This window comes from Lepisosteus oculatus, chromosome 14 (assembly GCF_040954835.1).
Source record: "Lepisosteus oculatus isolate fLepOcu1 chromosome 14, fLepOcu1.hap2, whole genome shotgun sequence".
NCBI classification, from domain to species: Eukaryota; Metazoa; Chordata; class Actinopteri; order Semionotiformes; family Lepisosteidae; genus Lepisosteus; species Lepisosteus oculatus.
Window position 1 is genome coordinate 51,260,104 of NC_090709.1, and position 13,021 is coordinate 51,273,124.

Below are 13,021 nucleotides of genomic sequence, written 5' to 3' on the forward strand. Positions count from 1 at the left end.
TGCTCTCTTCGTGTGACATAATTCGGAAAAGTCCTGACTTTGCATTTCAACTGAGCCCCAGTATACATCGACCCTTCGACACTCTGAGTGACAACTCTCTTGCGTGTGTTCTCATATTTATGTAGTTTGCTTGCATGAAGCCCGGAACAGCAGGGTTGTGTGCTCCCATATGGTCTAGCGGTTAGGATTCCTCGTTTTCACCCAGGCGGCCTGGGTTCGACCCCCAGTATGGGAGTGTGTCAGTTTTGCCTCCTGCTTTCCAAAAGATCAGCACCGTGTACGAAGGAGCCGCATTAAAACCACTCGAACATGCAAAACGCGCGAGAAGAGGGGGCGCTTGTTTCCAACCGAAGACTTCTCACGTGTGAGGCGAGCTGATCATCGCTGCAGGAGGTGGGAGGGTTACTCTGGTAGACAGGGCTGACCTTCGGCAATAGGATTTATACTCTCCAAGATGATATTTGCACTTTCTGGAGAGGCGATTTTCTCCATTTCTCCATTCAGTAGCCCGATTTCGTCGATTGCGTGGAGAGGGCTGTAGAATGTGGCGCCGCCTTTCCTGCTCCGTCCATGACAGGCGTGACCAGGGTAAAGTTAGCTTGAGGTTAGAAAATGATGTTGGCTGTAGCGTTTACACGAAACCTCTAAGAGTTGCGAGAATACTTCCTTTGTGTATAAAATACATTGTGAATGCTTTCTCAGCCTTTACTTTTTCGTTTTTATGACATTTTATTTACCAAGCACGAATATTCTTTTGTCCATATCTCCGCAATGGAAGCACAGAACGCCTTCATTTCAAAAGCATTTTAAAGACCACGGCATGTGGATATTTCCACAGCCTTTACATCAAACTATCAGTGAGCTAATTATCTTTTTTTAAACCTCCGGTTTTTCATCGATGCGTAATTACGCACTTACTGGAACCCGGAGGACCGCTGTGTACAGACGTTCACAACCCGAGAAATACTGTTCAATACTGCTTCGTGCGAATAACCCGTATATGACCATAGGAAGCAGAACAGCGCAGTCTCCAATTACCCAGACTGTAAGCACGGGAATAAAGCTTTGTTTGATTTCTGAAACCCTTCCTTTACGTCCTGTTTTCATTCAGGTAAGGGTCAACTATATTCACAATACTACTGACAGCAGGAAGATTAAAATATTCTTTACTCAGCGGCTTATTAAAAACAGCTCCCATGATGTTCATACCGACTTTTTACACAGAACACTGACACAGCTTTGTGTTCTGAATCTCTTTTTCTCATGCTTTTATTTAATGTGGCACAATGCACTGGGATAGGGGTATTCTGTTCACAAACCATTAGCATTTAAACCACAGCACCCACAATGCTGCAAGTAAGTTTTTTGCACACTAAGCATGTCCTCTGACTTCTCCCAGCTTTGTTTTGAGTTGTGGAACCTTTATTTTTTATGATTTTCTGAAGATAACACTACAGGTAATACAGTGTGATAGGTGGGTTGACTTCATGGCTCAATAGCATTTCAAATACAACAGCCACACTGCTGAAACCAAGTGTTTTCCACACCAGACAGGCCCCTGAACCTCATACAACCTTGCTGTGGCTGTGGCCCCTTTCTTTATTTTTTTATGAGTTTTTCCATATGGCACCATTAGACAGGCGGTACATGGGGATAGGGGGGTGCTATTCACGAGTCAATAGCTCTTCAAGCACAACAGCCACAGTGCTGCAACCAGGTGTTTTACACACCAGACAGCTCCCCTAACCTTATACAACCTCGCTTTGAGTTGTGGAACATTTCTTTCAAATCACTTGGGTTCATCAATCATTTGATCATTTTTCAGCATGGAATAAACCTATTACTTGTGAACTTGAACTTAAACTTGAACTTTATTGCCATATGTAACCGATACTGGTACAATGGAATTCTTACTTACAGAAAGTCTCTCGATTGTAAAACAAGTGTAAAAAACAAAACAAAGTGCAAACAGTGCATCAAGACAATGTACAAACAAACAATAGACAATGTGCAAGTAAACATGTAGACAGTTTGAATGTAAACAATACAGACGTGTAAACAATGACTGGAGATGTGCAATAGATAAGAAATCATGAAGATTTAGATGGTGATGGTGTAGGTGTGGTCCGAGGGGGATGGCTAAATGTGTTCGCCAGTCTCACTGCTCACTGCTTGTGGATAGAAGCTATTGAAGAATCTTGTGGTAAGTGTCCGTATGCTCTTATATCTCTTGCCTGAGGGCAGTGGGGTGAAGAGCTCATGTCCGGGGTGGTGACTGTCCTCTGTGATGGCCAGAGATTGTTCCTTGGAGATTACCATCTGCTGATAAGATATGATCACAATATTGACCATATACAATTTCTTGCATAAGGAATAAATATTTTGCATACACCAATCTCCCCGGAGTCCCAAGTGATTCTGGTTTTGGAAAGCTAAAGGACAATGAGCTTCACGATAACAGGGGGACAGTGGGTGGTCAAGTCTCCCCTAAACAATGTCTCTTGTCAGATTATGATGTCAGTGCATTTAATAATGTTGTTGAACTCTCTTTAGCCAAAATACAGAGGAGCCCAGACCCAGAATGTTACACATACTGACAGAGAGTGATCTCATTATGTGTGTTTGGATTTTAACAACTATTATTATTGTTTGCTAGAACCAAAACAATCTATGTTAAACATTTTCATCTTCAGCCAAAAATACAAACCTGTTTACGTAGTGTGGTACAGGTTCTTGTCCAATCCTGCTCTTGGTACAGGTTGGAGGGTTGCACCGATTCTGAGTCTTGTTAGCTGGTATGGATGGGTTTGGGGGTGTTGATACCAGAGTGGTCCGGGGGGGGGTGCAGGTGTCTCGGGGGCATTCTTGTTTTTCTATGAGTTCAGGTTGATTCTGTTGGTTCTGTCACGAATCTCCCTCACGCAGGCAAGCGCTCCCGCATTCCTACGAGCTCTCCCCGTACCAAACGTGCACGTGTCAATCAGTCCTCTACTTAAACCCTCATCTGTCCCCCGGTCATTGCTCACGATTGAGATTCTCTCCCGGAGCTTACCTACTAACTACGCCTTTGCCTTTCTACGACTTCTCCCCTGGACCTCGACCCCGCTTTTCCAACTTCGCTTTAGCCACTCGATTTTGTACCTTCGCCTGTTTTACGCTTTCTCGGATCCTGACCCCAGACTGTCTCTTCGTTTACGCCTCTGCCTTCTGAATCCACACCGACGCAACTTCTACGCCTTCCCGGACTCCGACCCCTGCCAGTCCCTCGACTACGCCTTCGCCTGTCGATTCTGTGCCTACGCCTGTACTACGGCTTCCCGGACTCGGACCCCTGCCTGTTTACTCCGACTACGCCTGCGTCTTGCGCCAACCCTACCAAGGGCACCGCATTGGATCCCTATCCTTAGCAGTCAGCCCCTGCGTGACAGGTTCTGAGTGTCTTGGTTACATCCGTTTGTGTGTATAGATGAAAAAGCTATTGAAGAGCACCCCCACACCCCCCACCCATCTCGGTGGAAGTTGCCATGTTCTAAAAATACTAAAAAGATCATTAAAGTTGCACACAACAAAGCATGACTATGAAAGGTCAGGAGGCCTGCCTAGTTAGCACAACACTTGATTACAGTAAAAAAAAAAAATCATTAAGAAATAAAGAAATGTTCCACAACTCGAAACAAGGTTGTATGAAGTTAGGGGAGCTGTCTGGTGTATAAAACACCTGGTTGCAGGACTGTGGCTGTTGTATTTGAAATGCTATTGAGCCATGAAGACGACCCACCTATCCCAGTGTATTGCCTGTAGTATCTTCAAAAAATCATAAACAGATAAAGAAAGGTTCCACAACCCAAAACAAAGCTGGTAAAAGTCAGAGGACCTGTTTAGTGTGCAAAAAACTTACTTGCAGCATTGTGGGTGCTGTGGTTTAAATGCTAATGGTTTGTGAACAGAATACCCCTATCCCAGTGCATTGTGCCATATTAAATAAAAGCACGAGAAAAAGAGAATCAGAAAGCAAAGCTGTGTCAGTGTTCTGTGTAAAAAATCGGTTTGAACATCATGGGAGCTGTTTTTAATAAGTTGCTGAGTAAAGAATATTTTAATCTTCCTGCTGTCAGTAGTATTGTCAATATAGTTGACCCTTACCTGGGTGAAAACAGGGCGTAAAGGAACGGTTTCAGAAATCAAACAAAGCTTTATTCCCGTGCTTACAGTCTGGGTAATTGGAGACAGGGCTGTTCTGCTTCCTATGGTCATATACAGGTTTTTCGCACAAAGCCGTATTGAACAGTATTTCTCGCATTGTGAACGTCTGTACACAGCGGTCCCCCGGGTTCCAGTTAGTGCGTAATTAAGCATCAATGACAAACTGGAGGTTTTAAAAAAAATAATTAGCTCACTGATAGTTTGATGTAAAGGCTGTGGAAATATCAACAAGTCGTGGTCTTTAAAATGCATTTGGTTTGAAGGCGTTCTGTGCTTCCATTGTGAAGATATCGACAAAAGAATATTCGTGCTTGGTCAAAAAAATGTCATAAAAACGAAAAAGTAAAGGCTGAGAAAGCATTCACAATGTATTTTATAAACAAAGGAAGTATTCTCGCAACTCTATGAGGTTTCGCGTAAACGCTACAAGTGTGCCAAAATTGTTTTCGAACTTCAAGCTAACTTTACCCCGGTGGAGAGAGCGATGTCTTCCTCATTAATATAGTGGCAAGTATCCCCGCCTGTCACGCGGGAGACCGGGCTTCGATTCCCCGATGGGGAGTAGCTTTTCAGAGTGCGAGACCACGGAGGAACTGTGCAGAGACTTCTAATACCTGGAGGGAAGGAACTACTGGTTCAGTAACTGACGACAACGGGAGACATTGGCATTGGAACAGAGGTACTGTACAGAGACTTTTAACTCCTGAAGGTGACGAACAAGGAAACTGGCACAGCTAGCCGATTCAAACTGAGGGGAATGTAATACAGCCTGCAGAGGATTTCTATCACTACCTGAACGGAGACTGGGGAAATAGGACTGGGCGATACTCCTCTCCTTCAAGTGGGCCATCAGAGACTACAGGGACTAAGTAGAAACATTTGTGTGGCCCTCTTCAGTATTTTACAGGGAAGACTGCTGCCCCTCTGTATTCAATATGACCCTGGGAAGGACCTTTTGCTGCTGCGAATGCTGTTTTTCGATGAAGTGACAATGAATGTGAATGTTGTTAGTAAATAAAAGGGCACTTATACAATACAAATGCTTGTCGCTGGTCTGTGTGTGCGTTGGTGATTCTGGGAGATAAACAGAACCTGTGGTCATGTAGAGGGGCCCTAGCACCCCGTTTGTATTGTTAGGTGGTGTAGTCGGACACGAGGCAGGAACATTCCTCGCCCATAGGGTTCACCTTACTGTGACATAAACATTAAAATAAGCCCCTATAGGACAAGCGGAAGTGAGATACAACATCAAAAGAATACATCAATTAAATAAAGTAAGGGGATCTCTTTAATTCAAGACTCCAGCCCAGCCTGCACTCAGGGAGCAATCCTAGGGGTGTCATCTTCACACCTGTCTTTCCGGACCGGTCCCCCTCAGACAGGAGCTGGGTGCCCTGGGTGTGCGGTTCTGCAGGCTGGATGGCTGTTAGGAAACGTGGAGAGACACTACAGCCGCCAAGCTCCGAGCAGCAGGACTGGGAAGTCTGGACAAGAGAACCAAGCCCCCTCTCTTCACGGAGATCAAGACCACCGAGATCTCAGGGAGACCATGTCCGAGGTTTGAATACAGAGCGGGCTTCGAGGCCCAGATCTCCCAGGGGACCGAATCTTCTCGGCTTGGGAGCGAGGAAGAGCGGCTCTCGGTCTCTCCGCTGGAGAGGCCTGCAAACCGACACTCAAAGCTTCTGAATGAAGAACGCCTTTCTAAAACAAAGCACAAAGAAGCCCGTTTTGTCTTTAATTCTTTTTATTGGAAAAAAAATGACATGCAGCAAACTTTTACCTTAACAAGCGTTCAAAGCAGCTTCTTTCTTGGCTTCTTTGGCAAGAATCTGCTTCAACAACATGGCTGGGCATCTTGTTCCCCACCCCCACTACCCTCTGTGTACAGAAGGGCCTCCTGTCCTGACTGGAGGATCTCACCCAGCTGTGTCTGGAAAGAAGCCAGAGTATCGGCTTCAACAACACACCTGGGCAGCTTGTTCCACACCCCCACTACCCTGGCTCACTGCGGGTTTATCTAGTAAAGGGTCATACTCACTGTGTGTGTCCCATCTCTCTGTGGGTGTGTCCGATGCCGGGGGGGAGAGCTCCCATTTTGGGTGTGTCAGACGTGGGCCCTTCCCCTTGTGGGTGTGTCTAATTTGGCGGGTCTGCCTAATCCCACTCCCATGGTGAGCATGTCTAATATAGTGTTACTCCCACTGTGTCTAATACAGTGTGGCTTCTTTTCAGAAAGTTGGATGGGATCCAACCCCTCCTACCCCAGCATCACAGAAGGTTTCCTGACTAGGACTCACTATAGCTCACTATAGCTCATCTGCAGTGGCAGTAAAGCCCGATTGATCTAGCTTTCAGAATCCCAACCAACCTGACAAACAAACTGCTCTCCCCCTGTGCTCTGGCAGGCACTACTGTACCTGTAAAGCACTGACCACTGGGCTAAACGACAGCTACTACCCCACAGCAGTGTGAATTATTAACAGCTACAGTCACTGAATGCAACTCACCTCTGCACTCTGCACACACCCTGGACAGGACAGCAGTCCATCACAGGACACACACACTCACACACCCTGGAGAGGACACCAGTCCTTCACAGGACACACACAGACACAGAAACACACACCCTGGACAGGACAACAGTCCATCAGAGGACGGACACACACACACACACACACACACACACACACACACACACACACACTGTACTGACACAGCTGAACACAGGGTGCTAGGGTTCAGTGTTCAGTCATCTCCATGCTGCCTGTGACCTATTTCTCTAAATCACACCTGACAGCAGGTCCAGTTGTAGGCAGCGGGCCCTGTCACAGGCAGGGGGTTCTGTTTCAGGCAGCGGGCCCTGTCTCAGGCAGCATGTCCAGTCGCAGGCAGAGGGTCCTCTTTCAAGCGGCGTGACCAGTTGCAGGCATTGAGCCCTGTCAAAGGCAGGGGGTTCTGTCTCAGGCAACGGGTCCTGTCAGGAGCAGTGGGTCCTGTCTGAGGCAGCATGTCGTGTCTCAGGCAGTGGGTCCTGTCTGAGGCAGCAGGTCGTGTCTCAGGCAGCGGGTCCTGTCTCAGGCAGCGGGTCCTGTCTCAGGCAGTGGGTCTCAGACTCACCTTCTCCCTCTTCCGCTGGATAGAAAACTTGTCCGTCTGCCTGCTCCCTCCAGTGCAGGGTGTGGTTCCCCAGGAGACCCCGCTGGGCCAGCAGGTCCTCCATCTGCAGACACAGATGGACTGAGCGCTGAGCGCCAGGCTGTGTGCTTACAGCTGTGCTCAGTGACTCAACAATCAGGCCTGCTGCACTGTTGGACAGCTCACACAGCACCGGCGTGCACCTCAGACACATCGCTAACACCCCTGGATTCAAACAACACAGGTTCGAGCTCTGAAACATCCTGTCGGAGACCAGATCTTCTCCGTCTCTCCTGCTGAGCCCCTGGATGAGACCTGGATCTGAATCCCTGAGGATCAAGGACAGGAAGTTTATAACCCACCTCTCAACATCTGGAACAGTCTGTCATCGGAGTCTGAAACACTCCCTTCCTGGGGGAACCCCAGTCTCCTTGGTGTAATTCCAAATCTGCTGTCTGCTCTTCAGCCTCAGGATGGTCCTCTTCCCGTTCCTCCTCTGTGGGTCTGGGGCAACAGGCATCAGTGAGGTCAGGTGAGGGGTGTGAGTGTGTGAAAAGGTCAGGTGAGGTGTGTGAGTGTGGTGAGGTCAGGTGAGGTGTTTAAGTGTGTGTTAAGATCAGGTGAGGTGTGTGAGTGTGTGAATAGGTCAGGTGAGGTGTGTGAGTGTGTGATGAGGTAAGGTGAGGTTCTGTTGCAGACCCAGCACTCTGGAGTGTGACATCGAGCGCAGATCTCTCCTTGCTCAGATGTCAGGCGAGAGGCCTGGTCTGAAAGCAGACAGACTCTGGGTTCTGCTGTCTCCACCTGCTGGTCAAACACGTGCAGAACAGGGAGCCGCCCTTAGTACATCCTTCAGCAGCCATATCACTCTGCAACTCACAACTGGCAACCCACTGAAGCTAAGCAGGTGTGAACCTGGTCAGTACCTGGATAAGAGACCTCCTGGGAAAAGCTAAGGTTGCTGCTGGAAGAGGTGTTAGTTGGGCCAGCAGGGGACGCTCACCCTGCGGTCCATGTGGGTCCTAATGCCCCAGTATAGTGACGGGGACACTATACTGTAAACAGGCGCCGTCCTTCGGATGAGACGTAAAACCGAGGTTCTGACTGTTTGTGGTCATTAAAAATCCAGGGTGCTTCTCGAAAAATTTCCCATTGGCCCTTATCAATCATGAGATAATGAGTCTTAAAATCCCTAATAACCCCCATCTATGAATTGGCTTCATTACTCTGCTCTCCTCCCTACTGATAGCTGATGTGTGGTGAGCGTTCTGGCGCACTATGGCTGCCGTCGCATAATCCAGGTGTATGCTGCACATTGGTGGTGGTGGAGGGGAGTCCCTATGTCCTGCAAAGTGCTTTGAGTGGAGTGTCCAGAAAAGCGCTATATAAGTGTAAGCAATTATTATTATTATCATCTCTGGAGCAGAGGAAGCTCAGATGCTCCTCACAGCTGCGGTTGGTCCAGCAGCCCCCTGTCTCTGTTCAGGCTTCACAGGGGCTGGAAGCAGGCCAACCAGGGGCTCCCCCTGCACCCCAATTCTGATTGATTAGGGGAGCCTCGTTCGCCCAGAACCAGGACCCCAAGACTTGGTTCTGTCGCAGGCCCAGCCAGACCAGGGTGGACTCAACAGACTGTCCATCTGCCTCTCAGGCTGCCCTGCAGGTCCACCTGTGCATGTCTCTGTCCACCTGCTGACCCAGGCTGCCCTCCTGCCCAGTTCCTGAAGCTGGACACCTCCTGGTCTGACCACTTCCAGGGCTCATTGTACAGGCTGATCCACATCCTGTGACCCCGCACTGACCTCCAAACCTCCTCATTCTCACTTTGGCTCCTCACACTGACCAGCTCTGTGTGCTTCTGTCTGCAGAGACTCTGGGCTTCAGTACAGGTCTGGTTAAGTTCAATTAGGGTGACGTTACTGCACTCTGAGCAGACAAGATAATGTATCAGTGAGTCAGTGAGTCAAAATGTCAGTGAGATACTCGAGTGATGGACTGTCCTCTTACCTCTGTTGAGTGACAGTGGTGAAGTGTGACTCTGATTTAGAGCAGAGAGATTTCAGTGAGATACTGGTGTGATGGACTGTCCTCTTACAAACATTAATACAATAACCTTCTCAGTGTGATTTAGAGAGGTCTCTGTGGTTTATGCTCTCGGATACTGTATGATATTTGTGATTACTGAATGCTCTGTCATTCTGAGAGATATTAGTGTTAAGTTACAGCTTACTGTAATAATGAAAATACATTTAAAATTCTAAGAAAAGGGGTCTTTATAGGTCTTTTCCTGTGATATGATCCCAGGGAAAAAATGTGTTGAAGTTTGTGTATTTTAAACCTGATTTGTAAATGCACACGTAATTTAGGACTACATTTCCCCTGATGCAATGCAATACAATGACTGCAACATGTGATGAGACTACAAATACCAAAATGCACTGCAATTGAGCTCTTCCTGTTCCCTGCTTATTCCTGTGTTCTACAGTTTAACTCAGATATCACTCTGAGATTCAGTCCTGTGTACAGGGTTGTCTCACCTTGACTCTCACATATGAAGTAGTTCTCTTCACTACAGTCTCTCTCCTCCCAGAATTCCGCTGCGTTGAGAGCAGCACAGGGTAGCTGACTTCTCCAGTGAGCGAAGGTCACGACCTCTCTGCCAGTCCACCGCCAGCTCTCTCTGCAGTCTCAGTACAGGCCCATCCCGGCTGTGCCACTGGGCAGGTTAGTAGTATTGCGGACTGTGTCCATTTCTGCTGTGCTGTTGATGGAGGCCAGGTCAGTGTAGTTGTCTCTGCAGTGTCTATGAGCGTCAGCCCAGTTCAGGGGTGAGTCCACAAAGTAGAACTTCCTGATGAGGCTGGATCCAGAAGGATAGAGCACTGGTAACACAGAACCATGGGTTGTGTAAGTTTCTCAAATTAATCTGTATTGCAGTTAAAAGGGTCTATAAGCTAGAGAGTCAGTTTGTTTAAATACATTGTGAGACACAGTAACACCACATTGCTGCTGTACTCCACCCGTCACACCGGCGATAAGAGAGGTGACCCTCCTGTCTGTAACGGACAAGTCTGTGTGTGACTCTGACAGCATGGCTGTACTGTTCCTGAGCCCTGTAGACACTGACAATGCAGCTGGGTCTGCTGAGTGAGACAGACTGAACACTGTCCATCTTACAATAATGACCTGGGGGAACCAGGTCCTCCTGTGCTGTGTTTTTACACAGGCGGTTCGTCTCTTCCTGACCTCTCATACAAACCAAGCCATCCTGAGCCGGGGTGGGTCACTGGGAGGGTTTCTAGCTCAGATCCCTGTGGAAGACGCGCCCAGTGCTGTCCTCGCTGCTTGATGAGAAGCAGCAGCTCTGTAGTTGGTCCTAATGTTTGTGCCGGAGAATATTTCCAGACCCTGTTTCTGTGTGACTGGTATCGTTGCCTGTGGGTGATCTCTACCTCTGTGTCAGCGGCTGTGTATTTAAGTCTGGGTCCTTGTGTTTGGATCTGCTGGATCCAAGTGTGAGGAAGAACTGGGCAGCCTTGTGTCAGGGGGCCCTTGGTGCTGATCACCATCTCTCAGTCTCGTGTTTTGTGTGAAGCAATACCCATCTGTGCCTATCCTTCGCCCCCCTTGTTTAACGAATTTCTGTTACTCCCCTCAGAATGCAGATACCGACACCACAACTTCAAAACCAACAGATCTAAGATCTCATTCATACCTGCAGCCATATCCTTAGCACTTGATTATCTATGCAAATTTAATAATAATAATAATTGCTTACACTTATATAGCGCTTTTCTGGACACTCCACTCAAAGCGCTATACAGGTAATGGGGACTCCCCTCCACCATCACCAATGTGCAGCATCCACCTGCATGTTGGTGTTGTGGTCGTATTTTTTTTGTCTGGTTCTCTGGACGCCCACACTGCTGCTGTGAGTAATAGAATAATAGAGACTCTCTCTCTCTGCAGCGGATGAGAGCTGAGGGGCTGACTGGAGACGCGTGCCCAGGGGCTGCTGGACTCCCCCAGTCCTGCACAAGCGCCCTGCTGCTTGACCTGGGAGCAGAGTCACAGGCTCATCTGCCAGGAAGAGAAACACCAGCCCCTTCCTCTCAATCCTAGCAGATCTGCTCAGAGGTGAAGACACAGCGTCTCTCTCGGCTCCGGGTTCGAATCCTCCTGCGTGACACAGCACAGACACGTCTGACACAGTTCCTACAGGTAACTGGCGTGCTCAGGTCTCGCTAATGGGTTCAGTCAGATCTGAATTAACTCAGCCCTGCTGGGCTGCTACTGATCCCCCTGGCTGGTGTGGATCGGTCACCAGTGGAGACTGGGGAATACTCTCGAGATCCTGATCCCCGTTTAAACTGTCAGGACCCCCCACTTCCACTCAAAAACACCAGACTGCACTGCTGGGAGAGATTCCCAACAGTGGATTTCTTCATTCTCATCCTGCTCTCCTGTCTTCCCTGCTGATAGCATTAAGGAAATGTTCTTGACTCTGGTCTTGTCCAATTGGGCTGGCAGTGTCCAGCGCCCCAGCAGTGTCAGGCTCTGCTGTTCTGGGTTCAGATGGGCTGGCAGTGCCCAGGTCTGACAGTACTGCCCCAGCAGTGCCAGGCTCTGCTGTTCTGGGTCCAGATGGGCTGGCAGTGCCCAGGTCTAACAGTACTGCCCCAGCAGTGCCAGGCTCTGCTGTTCTGGGTCCAGATGGGCTGGCAGTGCCCAGGTCTGACAGTACTGCCCCAGCAGTGCCAGGGTCTGCTGCTGACCCTGTTCTGGGTCAGAGAGTCTAGGTCTTGTATAGCTGATCTGAAAGTTCTCTGTTTTTCATGTATGTTGTTTTGGTCTTATGTGTCTGTGTTTTCTTTCTAATAGTAGAGATGTTTAAAATAGTTTTTCCAGATTGATCTATTTTGGCTTGCCAATTCTTCTGGTTTTGGTTTATTTAAATTCTTCCATTTTTAATAGAAACTTTTTGATCTATCGATTCCTCGGTTTTCCGAGAGCTGTCCGGTTATGTGTGTGCTTCTTCTCCTCTTCAGGTTGTGTTTGCGGTGTTTTATCATCTCACAGTAAGTAGGTGAGGTGCATATCTGTGTTGTGTGGTTGTCTGTGTTTTTGGTTTGATCGTTCTCGCAGTGGTTTTCTAGCGTTTCTGCACTCTGTATCAAACCGTTCTTCTTGTGCGCTTGTTTCTTGAGTTCGTTTTGTATTCATTCTTTTGAATTTTAAATTTTGAGGCTGGTTTCTGAAATATGAGATTTCAATCTGTTATAGCCCTGTTGATGCCTGATTTGGTGGTTTGATACGCAGTGTTTTGGAATGTACAGTAGTTGATAATGTCTGAATTTCCTGGTCACTTACTATCTCCTCTCTGTCTGTCTCCTGTCTTTCTTTTTTCTCTCCCTCTGATTTGCCTACAGACACAGATTGTCCGTTCTCTATAAATGAACTCATGAAGGAAATACATTTGTTTAAAAAACAATAGGTGAACAAACAACCAAGAGGGAGTAAATAAATAACAATACCGATATCTCTCTTAGTTAAAATAAATAATTTCTTCAAGTAATTAAGAGACAGTATTTTAGTCAGTGACCACAGAGGCTAAAACATTCCTGAAGAACAGATGCCCCATCTCTTTAGGTACACCAATATTTCTATCTTCTCCTCTCTC

At 47.7% G+C, this 13,021-nt stretch overlaps 1 non-coding gene across 1 annotated transcript; it reads left to right on the forward strand.

Annotated features, from left to right (window-relative positions):
• Positions 1-163: 163 nt before the first annotated feature.
• Positions 164-235, forward strand: trnae-uuc (transfer RNA glutamic acid (anticodon UUC)). The gene has a single exon. It is a non-coding gene; the product is annotated as a tRNA-Glu (tRNA).
• The last annotated feature ends 12,786 nt before the right edge of the window (positions 236-13,021 follow it).